The following is a 12,146-nucleotide window of genomic DNA, read 5'->3' on the forward strand; positions in this document are numbered from 1 at the left end:
GCGGTAGCTTCGGGGGCTTGGCTGCAAGCCAGCAAAGTGAAGAGACACTACGCGCTGGGAGAAAATGTTACGTTGTAAGAGCGCATTTGATTAGCTAATTCGGCTCAGTAGGGGCGTGGCCTAAAGGGAGTTAATTGAGCGCTAATAGAGTTTTCAGAATACGAATTTGGAGGTACATTAGCGCTCCATTAAATGGGTAACTTATGAGGAAACTTAAGTGGAAACTTACGAGACTTTTCAGAATACCCCCCCCTAGGGCCCTGGGAACGATTTTCACTGGGGCGCTGATGTTTCACTCCAAAATGAAGGTAATTTTCGTCCCGAAAAATTTGACAAGCAAAAAAAAAAAAGTTTTCGGTAAAAAAAAATATTGGTCATTTTGGTTACCTTTCTCCATTTTATCGCACCGTCCAGAACTCCTGAGTGTGCTGGGACCGTGCTGCCTATTGAAAATAATACACGCAGCACCCCCAAGGAAAATCTCGGGGTGCAGCTTCAGCACCCCCCCCCCCCTTCCCAGGGCCATGTTTGCACACTGCATCCATTTTCAGTAATCGACAACTCCCAGATCCGAACATTAATGCAGATTTCAAAATATTTTGTTACGGATGTTTATGTTATGTAACTTTAATAACAACCTTTTGACTTTTCAAGTCAAAGAACCATTGACCACTGAGCACATAATGGTCATCCATTCCTGTCATAGCTCAAACAAAATCTTTAAAAAAATGAAATAGTAAATAGGAAGTTCTGGCAATTCACGGGGACAGAGTCTGCAAAGTGGTAAATCTATTGAAAATGCACTTAGCTTTTTGTCGAAAATGATTGGTGGACTGGGACAGCAGATCGACCTAAGTTTCACACCGAACGAAAAAATTGCAAATATGTCGACGTTTGTCCAGAGTCGCTGTTTTGATTCACCGATATTCGACAAAGACTGCTTTTTCATCAAAGGCTATTGGCAGGAAAACTCCCTACTAACATATTATTGTGCAACGGATGGATGTCTTAATCTGGCTTGCACTATTCCCAAGCTAAAGCATCACCAGCCGCCAAGTGCCTTTGTGGTATTTCGTTATTGTTCAAAAAATGTCAAACGGAAACAATGCAAGACATATATCAGATTGTATTTGAATGATTTTTACCAGAAATGGAAATAAATGAAATGAATAAGAATGTAAATTAAATTATTTGTTTCGGATGTTAATCCTGTCACGGATGTTAACAGTTATTCGTTATTATATTGTCATGCTTATTAAAGGGGAAGTTCACCCTGGCAAAAAGTTTATTGTAAATATAGCAGAAAAAATATATTGGCGTAGGTTTTTGGACAATCCATCAAAGGATTTAAAAGTTATTAGAATTTTAATTATTCGATTTGTGATGTCATATGCGAACAGCTTTCGCACATACCGTATAGTAAAAAAATCAATGTCATTTTTCTCAGAAAATTGAAAATTGATTTAATTGTACCTTCAGTATATCAAAACCCAAAAGGTTGCACACCCGCTCCTAAAAAGAAAAAAAAAACACTCATCACGAACCATTTAAAAAAAAAATTATTCCTTTCTTAATAACTATAGGGCAGCTGCTCGTTTATGACGTCACAAATCAAAAACTTGAAATTCTAATAACTTTCTTGATCTTAAATGGTTTTTCTTCACCATTGTTTTTTTTCTGCTATTTTTACAATAAAGCCAGTGTGAACTTCCCCTTTAAGCATCACTGGCCATCATGTTAGACTATGTGCAGCAATGGGCACCCATCCATGTAACCTGCGACAAAATAAAATTTAAGACAAATCATGCACGTTTTGCGAGGCTACAGTAAAAAAAAAACATGGTTGGGACAATGGATTGTTACGTATTTCTGAGAACAACCCTATAGTTTTCGCAACCACTATAGGCAACCGCTTTCTGGAACGTAGAGAATCAATTGTCAAAAACCCATCGTGACATAGCAGTGTTTTTCGAAAATCGGTGAATCAAAACAGCCGTTTCATCCGTGACTAGATCACTAGACAAACGACATATTTTCAATTTTTCGTCAGCTCCGAATCTTAGGATGATCTGCTCACCCGGTTCACCCGGACATTGTAATCCTGAAGTGCTGGATAACTTAAATACGACGCCATGTGCTATGAAATTGCAATAGCATGAGAACCAAGAAATTACCTTATTTGTAATTTACCTTATTCCAACACAGCACACCATCTGCCGGACTGGATGGTATACGCTGCACGAAAATCGAACAAGTTCGATACCCACTGTACTATACTATGCGCAGCTGTACGGCATTTTCCAAATAGTATCTTCTCATGTGAAACAGGTATTAGGTAATCCTATAATTCTATTCAGCCATTCGCGTAAACTTCAAAACGTGCATCGTATATCGAAAAGTATACTTCTCAGCCTAAATGACCTTTATACCTGCACAATAATTGGAGGTAATAAACTAGGCTATCAATTGTTGGTTATAAATAACATTAATAAAGTGTGCAAGACTTATTGTAAATATTTTTTACTAGACAATTACATGATCATAACAAGCAAAGATATCAGACCTGCGAGGAACTTGCCCTCGTAAAAAGACAAAGGAAAACAAATACACTAAACATACATTTACATTATAATGTAGCCACATCGCTCACTATCCGATTCTACGTCTGAAAAAAAAATATCACACACACACACGCATAATTCATGTATGCAGAAATCACAGGTTTTTACATAAATTTAACACAAACAAATCCATCTAAGATACAAAATAAGAAGAGCCGACTTACTCTAACTATTGACAAGCTCTAGTATGGTAGCAAGGTGCGAAGACCAAATGAATATAAAAAAAATCCTGGAGGTTTTTACGAATTAACTTCGGGCCCTCTCGACATGCTTTAAGGGGCTTTCACAATTTTTTTTTTGCTCGCCCGTGCGATCGTTTGCGATCATTTGGTCACAATATACATTGCACAGAATCGCTTGGTTGTAAGCAGTCGCCCCACCAATAATTGTGAAAGGGGCTTTTTAATTTAGAACGACGTTTCTACACTGAATGATTGAGAATGCATTAATTAAGACTGGCTGTCTCAAAGCCGTTACAAATGACCATGAGACCGACCCCGTTGAGCCGTGCGAGATGTAAAAATGGACTTTGGACACAGTGACCAGATCTGGACAATGGAAATACGGGACAATTATCGGGTCAGATGCAGATCAAATCCCAATACCTCCCTTGACCGCTGCCGGTGGTACAAAGAGATGATTAGGCTTGGCGAAGATAAGTCATAAGATAAAATAGAATACTCTATTAATCACTGATTACAGTCTTTTATGCATAATATGTTTACAATTTTCTCTCTCAGTGGCGTACCATGGATCACGGAAGTCAGAGGGCGTAACAAACCAAGTCATTTATTGAGCGCGCTTCATCGCCAGGTATGAAACTCAGTATGGAAAGTTTCCCCCTCCTGCTCTTTGACCGAATTAAACTTCCTTTGAACTTTGAGAAAAGATAACCATATTTAAAAATACCCTCACATAATACAATGACACCTTTTGCATGACGATGGAGTATGAAATGGTGAATATGGGCTATACTGACCTAAAAAGGGGACATCAAATAAATATTTTTGTGGTATAAAAGTCATGAAATACACTGTGCGATATTTCTAAATACAGATTTATTTTTAACATTACCATTATCTGCAGAATGTATTATAATGGCGAGAGTATTTTGCCGTGCTCTTGAGTGAAGTGAGAGACAGGCAAATTAAAAATTTTGATGACAAATTCGCCAATATAATAGTCTAGGTGATTGGTGATAAACATGTTAAAAAAATGATACCAGCATAAAAATTGACACAAAGGTAGAGTAAGTTATCCTAAACATTTTAGCAGGGGGTTACCAACGTGAGTTTCCCCAAATATAGCAATGGTTACTAGGTAACATATTTACCTTAGTAACCGAGCTTTATTAGGCTTGAGGAACAGTTTTACAAGCAAAATGTCACATAAATTTTTATATAAAGCATATTTCTTTGTATCACAACAGTTTTGATCCATTTATTCATAGCAACGGTTTCTAAGGGACCTTTTTCGATAGCAACAATAGTTTATCATAGTTCAGATCATTATAATTTACTCAGAAGAGATCAGAAATTAATTTTGGCCCATAGATTCCTTATGTGATGAATGTTTCCATAGATAGACCCAATGAGCACCGAAGCAAAGGTTGCTAGGTAACATATTTCCTCAATTACTAATACTTATATAGGGTGTTTTTATGATTATAATTTTTGTGAGCCACCACATTTTTTCTATTTAAGCATTAATACATTAATCACAACAACCCAGGGACATGGATACCATGTTTACCCGCCCATGATAAGTACCGGTTGCTAAGTAAAATGTTTACTGCAATCGATTGTTAAAGGCCGTATGGTAAGATTATCAATGCGTTTAAGAGGTACTCAGAATAGTAGATGCTTAAAAACGTAAAACCTTGCACAAATTAAACTACCTCATGATATGGTTTATATTTCCAAAAACGATGTCTATGGGGTCCATATCATTGGCATAATGATACTTGTTGCATGTTAGAGAACTCACCTTAAAACCAATCTTTCTCCATTTGGAAACCATGATTATTAGGAATTAACCTAAACATAATTATGTAAAAGAACAATAATTGATCAAATTATTTGGTGTCTTTCATAGTAGAGGGTTATTTGTTAATGTTTGTTATTACTATATAGTTACATGCTTATCAATGAATGATAATAGACCTCATGATTACTTATCTGAGCGATTGACAATAAAGGTAGAATTGATCGACACTTGTATCATCAAGAATCAAAAGTCTAGAAACCGTTGACATTCTGTAAATTTTTGGATATCTATCTTCCAAGGAGGCCTTATTAATCACTTTTAAGACCCTGTATACCTACAAATGCCCTTGGAAAAAAATCAAAAAAAAAATAAATATTTAACGAGAGGTCACTCTTGTAGATGAACGGTTACAAGAGCTGACCAGGAGGACATGGGTTCCTGCAACCTATAAACATCTCTGATCTTGGAGAGGTGAAAAAATGACCGCCAAGAATTGATTCAGTCAACTAAGTTTAAACTCATTTAAAACACCAAAATATCGCCAGAATGTAATTTCCAACGAGTGCTTGCATGGATACCATTTTATACCTTTCTAACAGTAGTCGGTCGCTTGAAAGGCCTTGGTTTTACCCTCCCTTCCGTAGCCTGCAATGAAGATATTAGTTCTCCATGCTGTTCCCGGGCCTAATGCTACGTGCAGGAGTTGATTTTGATTTGTCATTTCCGTCTCCAGGTGTTTTGACTTAGATCAATCCTGCGCAGCTCCGAGATCTATTATGAAGTGAAAGATCTGTTAAAGTTGATTTGGATCATTGAGTTCCGTTTCCAGGCGTGTTGGCCTGGATCCTGCTGCTACATGATCTATAGTGTCTTCTGCAGAAGTTAATTTGGACCTGTTAGTTCCGATTCGAAGTTTTTTTTTCCTGGATCAATCCTGCAGCTCGGTCAGTTCCATTTCGAGGCATGTTGGCCTGGATCCTGCAGCTATATGGTTGATCTATCACGACGAAATCCTGCAGAAGTTGATTTGGACCTGTCTGTTCTGTTTCCAGGTGTTTTGACCTGGACCAATCCTGCATCTCCAGGGTTTATCATCACGTAAACGATCTCACAAGAGTTGATTTGGACCGGTCAGTTCTGTTTCAGGCGTGTTGGCCTGGATCCGGCAGCTCCGTGATCTATCATGACTTGAAAGCTCTTGCAGAAGTTGATTTTGACATGTCAGTTCCGATTGCAGGCGTTTTGACTTAGATCCTGCAGCTTCAAGATCTATCACGCCTTTAAATATTTTGCAGGACTATGCGCAGCTGACTTTGTCACATACATGTGAAACACTTGTTATATCAGGTTGTCTGGACGTGATCCATACTCGGCCACAGAACAGCAGCATTTAGTTCTGATATGCTTCTTCCTTCCATATACCTCCAATACTTCTTGGCATGTCCAAGTCAGATAGAAATTATTCTGCTGGTGGCACTATCACTTTGTCTCGTAATATAATGTCCTTATGGGGAGACATGCTTCTTACACTTCGATTGATGAAAAATTCATCTTCCCATCGAATAGGATGATGACTGTAACTTTCTTGATGTATTCCTCTGTTTCCTCTAATATCCTTTGTCAAGCATAATGCAGATTCACAGTGGGTTTGCTTTCCCCTTCTTATGATTAACCAAGAAAGTCTTAACTTAATTTTTTGACAAAATATATGCCCAAATTTTAGAAGGCATGTGCGACACATTAAATGTACGTTTGATTCATTTGCTACAATTGTACTTGAAGTCCCAAGCTATTGGAAAATTTACAGTTGTACATTATTTATCTTCATCATCTAGAAATTACTGCAAGATATCGGTAAATTACTCTACTGCCCAGCATTATAATCAAATGAAAGAAAAAGATACATACAGTGGCAATTGCTTCTAAGTCTTAAGTAAACTAGATGCTGAAATATAATAGGCAATGAAAGAAGTAATCTCACTCAGGTTTAAAGTAGAACTATATTGAAAATCGTAAAAATGGAGAATCATATATCAAATTAAAGGAGAAAATAAGGAGAACACGATGGTGTAAATCATTTATCATGGAGACCGATGGAACTCAGTTAATTGATAGTTTAAAGTTCTCTCTCTGAATGTCTCAAACACGCAGAATTACGTCCGCGAAATTGGGGATTTTTCATGACGTCACTTTCTGTACGAGAGGCGTGATTGGCTCTCCAACGTGAAGCTCCACTTGCATGCAAAACCTGTTGCGAGGGTACGTTTTCTCCACATTGTCACTGAATACTTCGATCCCGAAATGAAAGAAAACCCAGAATTTTATCTAGATTTGGATTTTCAAATTGATGATTATGAAGATGAAGAGAATGATGATATAGTTTCTAGCTCTAGAAAAACAAAGTGACGTGGATAGAGGTATACATTAGGGGAATTACGCCGGTGATTATGAGTCGGACAATTCAACTTGCATGCCGATTCGCTACCAACACATGCAGCTGATGGCTGCTCCGCGGGTCAAATCCATCAAATCCAGTCAAAAAGATGTTGTTGTATAATCACCAAATGTACTGCTTCGTTACATATTTACAAGTATAGTCAACGATGCTTCGGCTGTTTCAGGTCTGCTGACAATGTTTCAATGCTATACAGGGAACATACAGTCAATGATGCTTAAGGCTGTTTCAGGTCTACTGTACATGCTATACAGTGCATATGCAGCAGTCAATGATGCATTAGGCTGTTTCAGGTCTACTGTACATGCTATTCAAGTCAGTCAATAATATCAAAACCTTACTGACAAGTAAGTGTGTGGGCATTACTCGACATTACATCCCAATGAAGCGATTAGTTCATATCAATCAAATTTCAGCTTCCCTTTGCCCTCAAAGTTCCGTGTCTTTCCCAGTGTCCCATGCCCCATCCACTACAATACCCTGTGTCATTTTCATAACAGGGAGTGATCTTAAGTAATTGTTTAATAGTAAGCAAATTTAATGACCCAGTAATGATTTTTTTCTGTGTGTTAACTGTGTCATGTATGAGTAAAATAATGTATGAAGAAAAATAATGAAATTATGTACACCGAAATTAGGTTTGTTACCTATCATGCCTATATACGATTATTATGCAGATAATTTTTTAGACTGCATCTGAACTCTTTTGAACATATGAGATATTTATTTTAATTCCAAGTTTCATACTTTGACTAATGTTCTAACCATATATTCAATAAAATATTATGTCCAATTGTTGTATTCAGGAATATTATCTATAGTTTCTATGGAAAATATGTTGCGTAGCAACTGTTGCTATATATGGTTGGAATGTTGCTTGATATGTGGTTGTGAAATTGGCGCTTAGAAGTCAAAATATAGTTTTAGAATGAAGATAACACCCACAAATTGGTGGTTGCTAAGGTAAATAAGTTACCTAGCAACTGCCCAGGTAACAATACAGCGTTGGACCAACGTTGGATCAACGTTAGGAAATTTTTTCCCAACGTTGCCTCAACGTTGGCAGGCCAACGTTGCATCATCGATAGAAGTGCACGCGCATACATCGTCAGACCAACAACATTTCCAACGTCAGTTCAACGTTGTCCAGCAACAATGTTTCAACGTTGTCTGGCAACGTTGATCCAATGTTGGCTAAATAGTCAAATACAACATTGCTACAACGTTGGTAAGCAACGTATCATCATCGATAGAAGTGCACGTCCATACATCGTCAGACCAACAACATTTCCAACGTCAGTTCAACGTTGTCCACCATCAATGCTCCAACGTTGGTATAATGTCGGCTGAGTCATCAATAACAGCATTGCTGCAACGTTGATGGGCAACGTTGAAGCAGCGATGGACGTGCACTTGCATACATCGTCAGTCCAACTATGTTTACAACGTTGGTTCAACGCTGTCCAGCAACAATGCTCCAACGTTGTCTGGCAACATTGCTCCAACATTGTTACAACGCTGTCACAACGTTGCTCCAACATTGCTCCAACGTTATTCCAACGTATGGCAGTAATTAACAAAACATTAATTGGTTTCAAGGTGAAGTCCACCATTACAACTCTTCACTCTAATCTTTATCATCATGTCTTATCCTATCCTAAAATCCTACATCCTAATCCTATATCCTATTCCTATCATCCTACACCTATCCACTGTATCCTGTCATTGACTCCTATATATAGAGCAACTTTGCTATACTTGGCAGAATACAGTTAATATAATTTTCCACACTTAACCTTGAATATTTCACTTAGAATAATATGTTTTGATTATAAATGATATGGTAATGGAGCCACATACTTTTCTGAAACTTTTCATGGTGGAAATATTGAATAAACATAAATACTCTAATTATTATAGCAATATTACCTAAAATTTTGGTCATTTACTGATGTAATGAATATTCATGAGTGCATAATCATTGTCCAGATGAGGCAGGTTTGGCAGCGTTGGTCCAATGTTGGTCCAACGTTGGGTGACGTTGATCCAACGTTGGTATAATGTTGGTCCAATGTTGATGGAAAGTTGATTCAACTTTAGTCCAATGTTAGCGTAAACGTTGATTCAATGTTTGTCTAATATCGGTTAAATGTTGTTGTAACGTTGATTCTTTGTTGGTCTAATTTTAAACAAATCCAACGATGCACCATCTCCATCAAACAGTTTTCAACACTGTGCCATCATCATCTGTAACCTGTTCATGATTCTATCAAAAAACATTACAACTATTATTACAGCTATTTATTTCTTTTCATTCTTTCTGTTACAAGTCTCTTCACGTAATTAAGAGGAATCAAGAGAATTACGTGTGATATTTATTTATCACAAAAACTCACATGTGTAATTGCAGTCTCTCAGTATTTACAAAATCTAAAAGGGAGGTCGCATAACTTGGCCTCACTCAGAGTAACGTAACTACTGCCTACTGTAACTAAAGAGTGCCTCTTTTTTATTAAGATAGAAGTCAACTGATATCTCAATATGCATGGCCATGGCCCAGTCTCGCTCGTGCCATAACTATTAAATGATATTTCAGCGTCAAGTGTAGCATGCCTCACATAGCAACTACAGGTTTGACTGCAGTTGGAAAACACTCGGTCCAGGCTAGGCCAGGCAGGACCGACCAGGTCAATTCAAGGCAGCGTATAATAAATAAGGCAGGAATGCCAGGTAGCAAGTCATTGGGTGATTTCAAGTACGGTGTACGATGTTGAGAGCGTGAAAGGGCTGCTGAACTGAGCTCCAACACCAAGCGTAATATTATTTTTCATTGAAATTTATTAAAACTCTAATGATTTGCTCTCATCTTAAATGTAAAAGATAATTTTACGGAGATGGTTCGTCGTGTTCGCCCCCTGTTCGTGAGCTACAGTTCATCAACACCAACACTGAACTTTAAATCACGATTCTCCCAATCCCTGGGGGCCGGTGTTGCTGAATGGGGAAATTGCTTGTAGATCATCAACACCATGCAGCCACAGTGCAGTGTTGGGTTCAGCAGATGACAATCAACACCAGCCTTCAACACAAACTGCCGGAAATACACCATATTTTCCAAGGTCAATCTCAACACCAGCCTGATTCAAGTACGGTGTTGTCACAACTCCAACACCAGATTTCAACACTGTACTTGAAATTATTGAAATCACCCAATGACTGTTGCCTTGCCCTTGGTATCGCATATTCGTTCCCACTCACACGTATTGCGAGGTTAGTATTATATTAGTCACTCACACAAGCTAATTACGAGGTTAGTTAGTATGTTATACTGTGCAGTGACTGGTGTTAAGTACTACTTTACTACTACTTACACGAATATAGTAGCGTCGGACTGTACGCGCACAGAAGCTGACTCCGGGATCTTTCGGAGGGGATCAATGGTTGCAGTTACCGATTATCTGCAAGTGCAAAGAAAATTCCACTGTAGATTGTAGGTCCTAAATATGCAGCTTATAAGTACTGTTCCAGATCACTAGATATTCTGGAATTCAATTGTCTATATCCACTATCCAGTCCAAATTCTACCAGATTCTTCAAGTTCAAAATTGAAGGAAGCAGACTACACAGACATGACAGAAGGAGTCCGACGTCGAGACTAATTCTGCGCATCAGAATAGTATGGTATTTTTAAATAGGCACATTTGATGCTTGTATTTCCTTCTTCAATTTCTTCTAGTTATGTGACGGTAGGCCTATGAATTATCTCGTACTTACTGTGAAAGGCCGAGCCAGCTGCAAAGGACGAGGGCGTTTTTGGAAATTCTGGTCTTGAACTACATTTTTTTTCTTGTTTTTCTCCTTTATTTTCTATATTAATCGACACATTTGCATCCCCCGGTGCATGCAGCCTCTCTATTCTACCCCATCTTTATTTTTGTTTTCCCCTTAGACTTAGTTTTAGTTCCTCTTTCCCTTCCCATTATTTTCCTTCTCTCTCGATTTCTTTTCCCCTTATTGCTGGGGGATACCAAGGGTGACATGGATAGACAAGCAAACTTACTTGATCGACCCCCCCCCCTTGGCCCCATTAATAATTATGCGAGTAGTCGTCTGTATATCATTATCAATTCTCCAATGAACCAGTTTCTAACGTTCTCAACACTGTGTATATTATGCCGGGATATTATGTTGACTGTCAAACAAATATCCAACAAACTATAGTTTCCAACATTGTGCCATTGTCCGTTGTTCAACAACTCTCCATCAAACTAGTTTCCACCCCTTTGTCAACGTTGTGCCATTGTCGACTGTCCAACAAATCTCCAAGAAAATAGTTTCCAACGTTGTTCCTTTGTCGGTTGTTCAGCAACTCTCCATCGAACTAGTTTCCGACGTAGTCAACGCTGTGCCTTTGTTGGCTGTTCAACACCTATCCAATCAAACACGCGTTTCCAACGTTGTGACGTTGTTGGCTGTCCAGCAAATCTCCAACACACTAGTTTCCAATGTTGTGCCATTGTCTGTTGTTCAACAACTTTCCAACGTTGCCAACGTTGTGTCATCGTCGACTATCCTACTGATCTCCAATCTACCAGTTTCCAACGTTGTGCCAGTGTCAGTTGTTCAACAACCTCCCATCTAACTAGTTTCCAGCTTTATCAACGTTGTGTCATTGTATACTATCTAACTAATCTCCAATCTACCAGTTTCCAACGTTGTGCCATCGTCGACTATCCAACAAATCTCCATCGAACTAGTTTCTAGCTTTGACAACGTTGTACCATAGTTGGTTGTTCAACAACTTTCCATCGAACTAGTTTCCAACGTTGCCAACCTTGTGTCATCGTCGACTATCCAACTAATCTCCAACCTACTAGTTTCCATCGTTGTGCAATTGTCGACTGTCCAACAACTCTCCAACTAACAAGTTTCCAACGTTGCCAACGTCGTGTCATTGTTGATTGTTCAACAACTTTCCAGCGAACTAGTTTCCAACGTTGCCAACGTTGTGCCTTTGCTGGATGTCAACAACTATCCAATCAAACGTGTCTCCAACGTTGTGACATTATCGACTGTCCAACAAC

The 12,146-nt window shown here is 38.5% G+C and overlaps 1 protein-coding gene across 3 annotated transcripts in view; it reads right to left on the reverse strand.

Moving 5' to 3' along the window:
- The window catches only part of LOC129275129 (retinol dehydrogenase 16-like), a 47,036-nt gene extending 36,329 nt beyond the window's left edge, over positions 1-10,707 (reverse strand). The window contains exon 1 of one of the 3 annotated variants that reach the window (XM_064108594.1): positions 10,434-10,707. The gene's annotated coding sequence lies outside the window, so the exon portion shown is untranslated. Of the gene's footprint in view, positions 1-2,785; positions 3,252-10,433 lie in introns of those variants that run through there. The other 2 variants (XM_064108592.1, XM_064108593.1) reach the window with 2 other exon arrangements.
- Positions 10,708-12,146: the final 1,439 nt, after the last annotated feature.

The sequence above is a fragment of the Lytechinus pictus genome, chromosome 13, assembly GCF_037042905.1.
Source record: "Lytechinus pictus isolate F3 Inbred chromosome 13, Lp3.0, whole genome shotgun sequence".
Taxonomy (NCBI): Eukaryota; Metazoa; Echinodermata; class Echinoidea; order Temnopleuroida; family Toxopneustidae; genus Lytechinus; species Lytechinus pictus.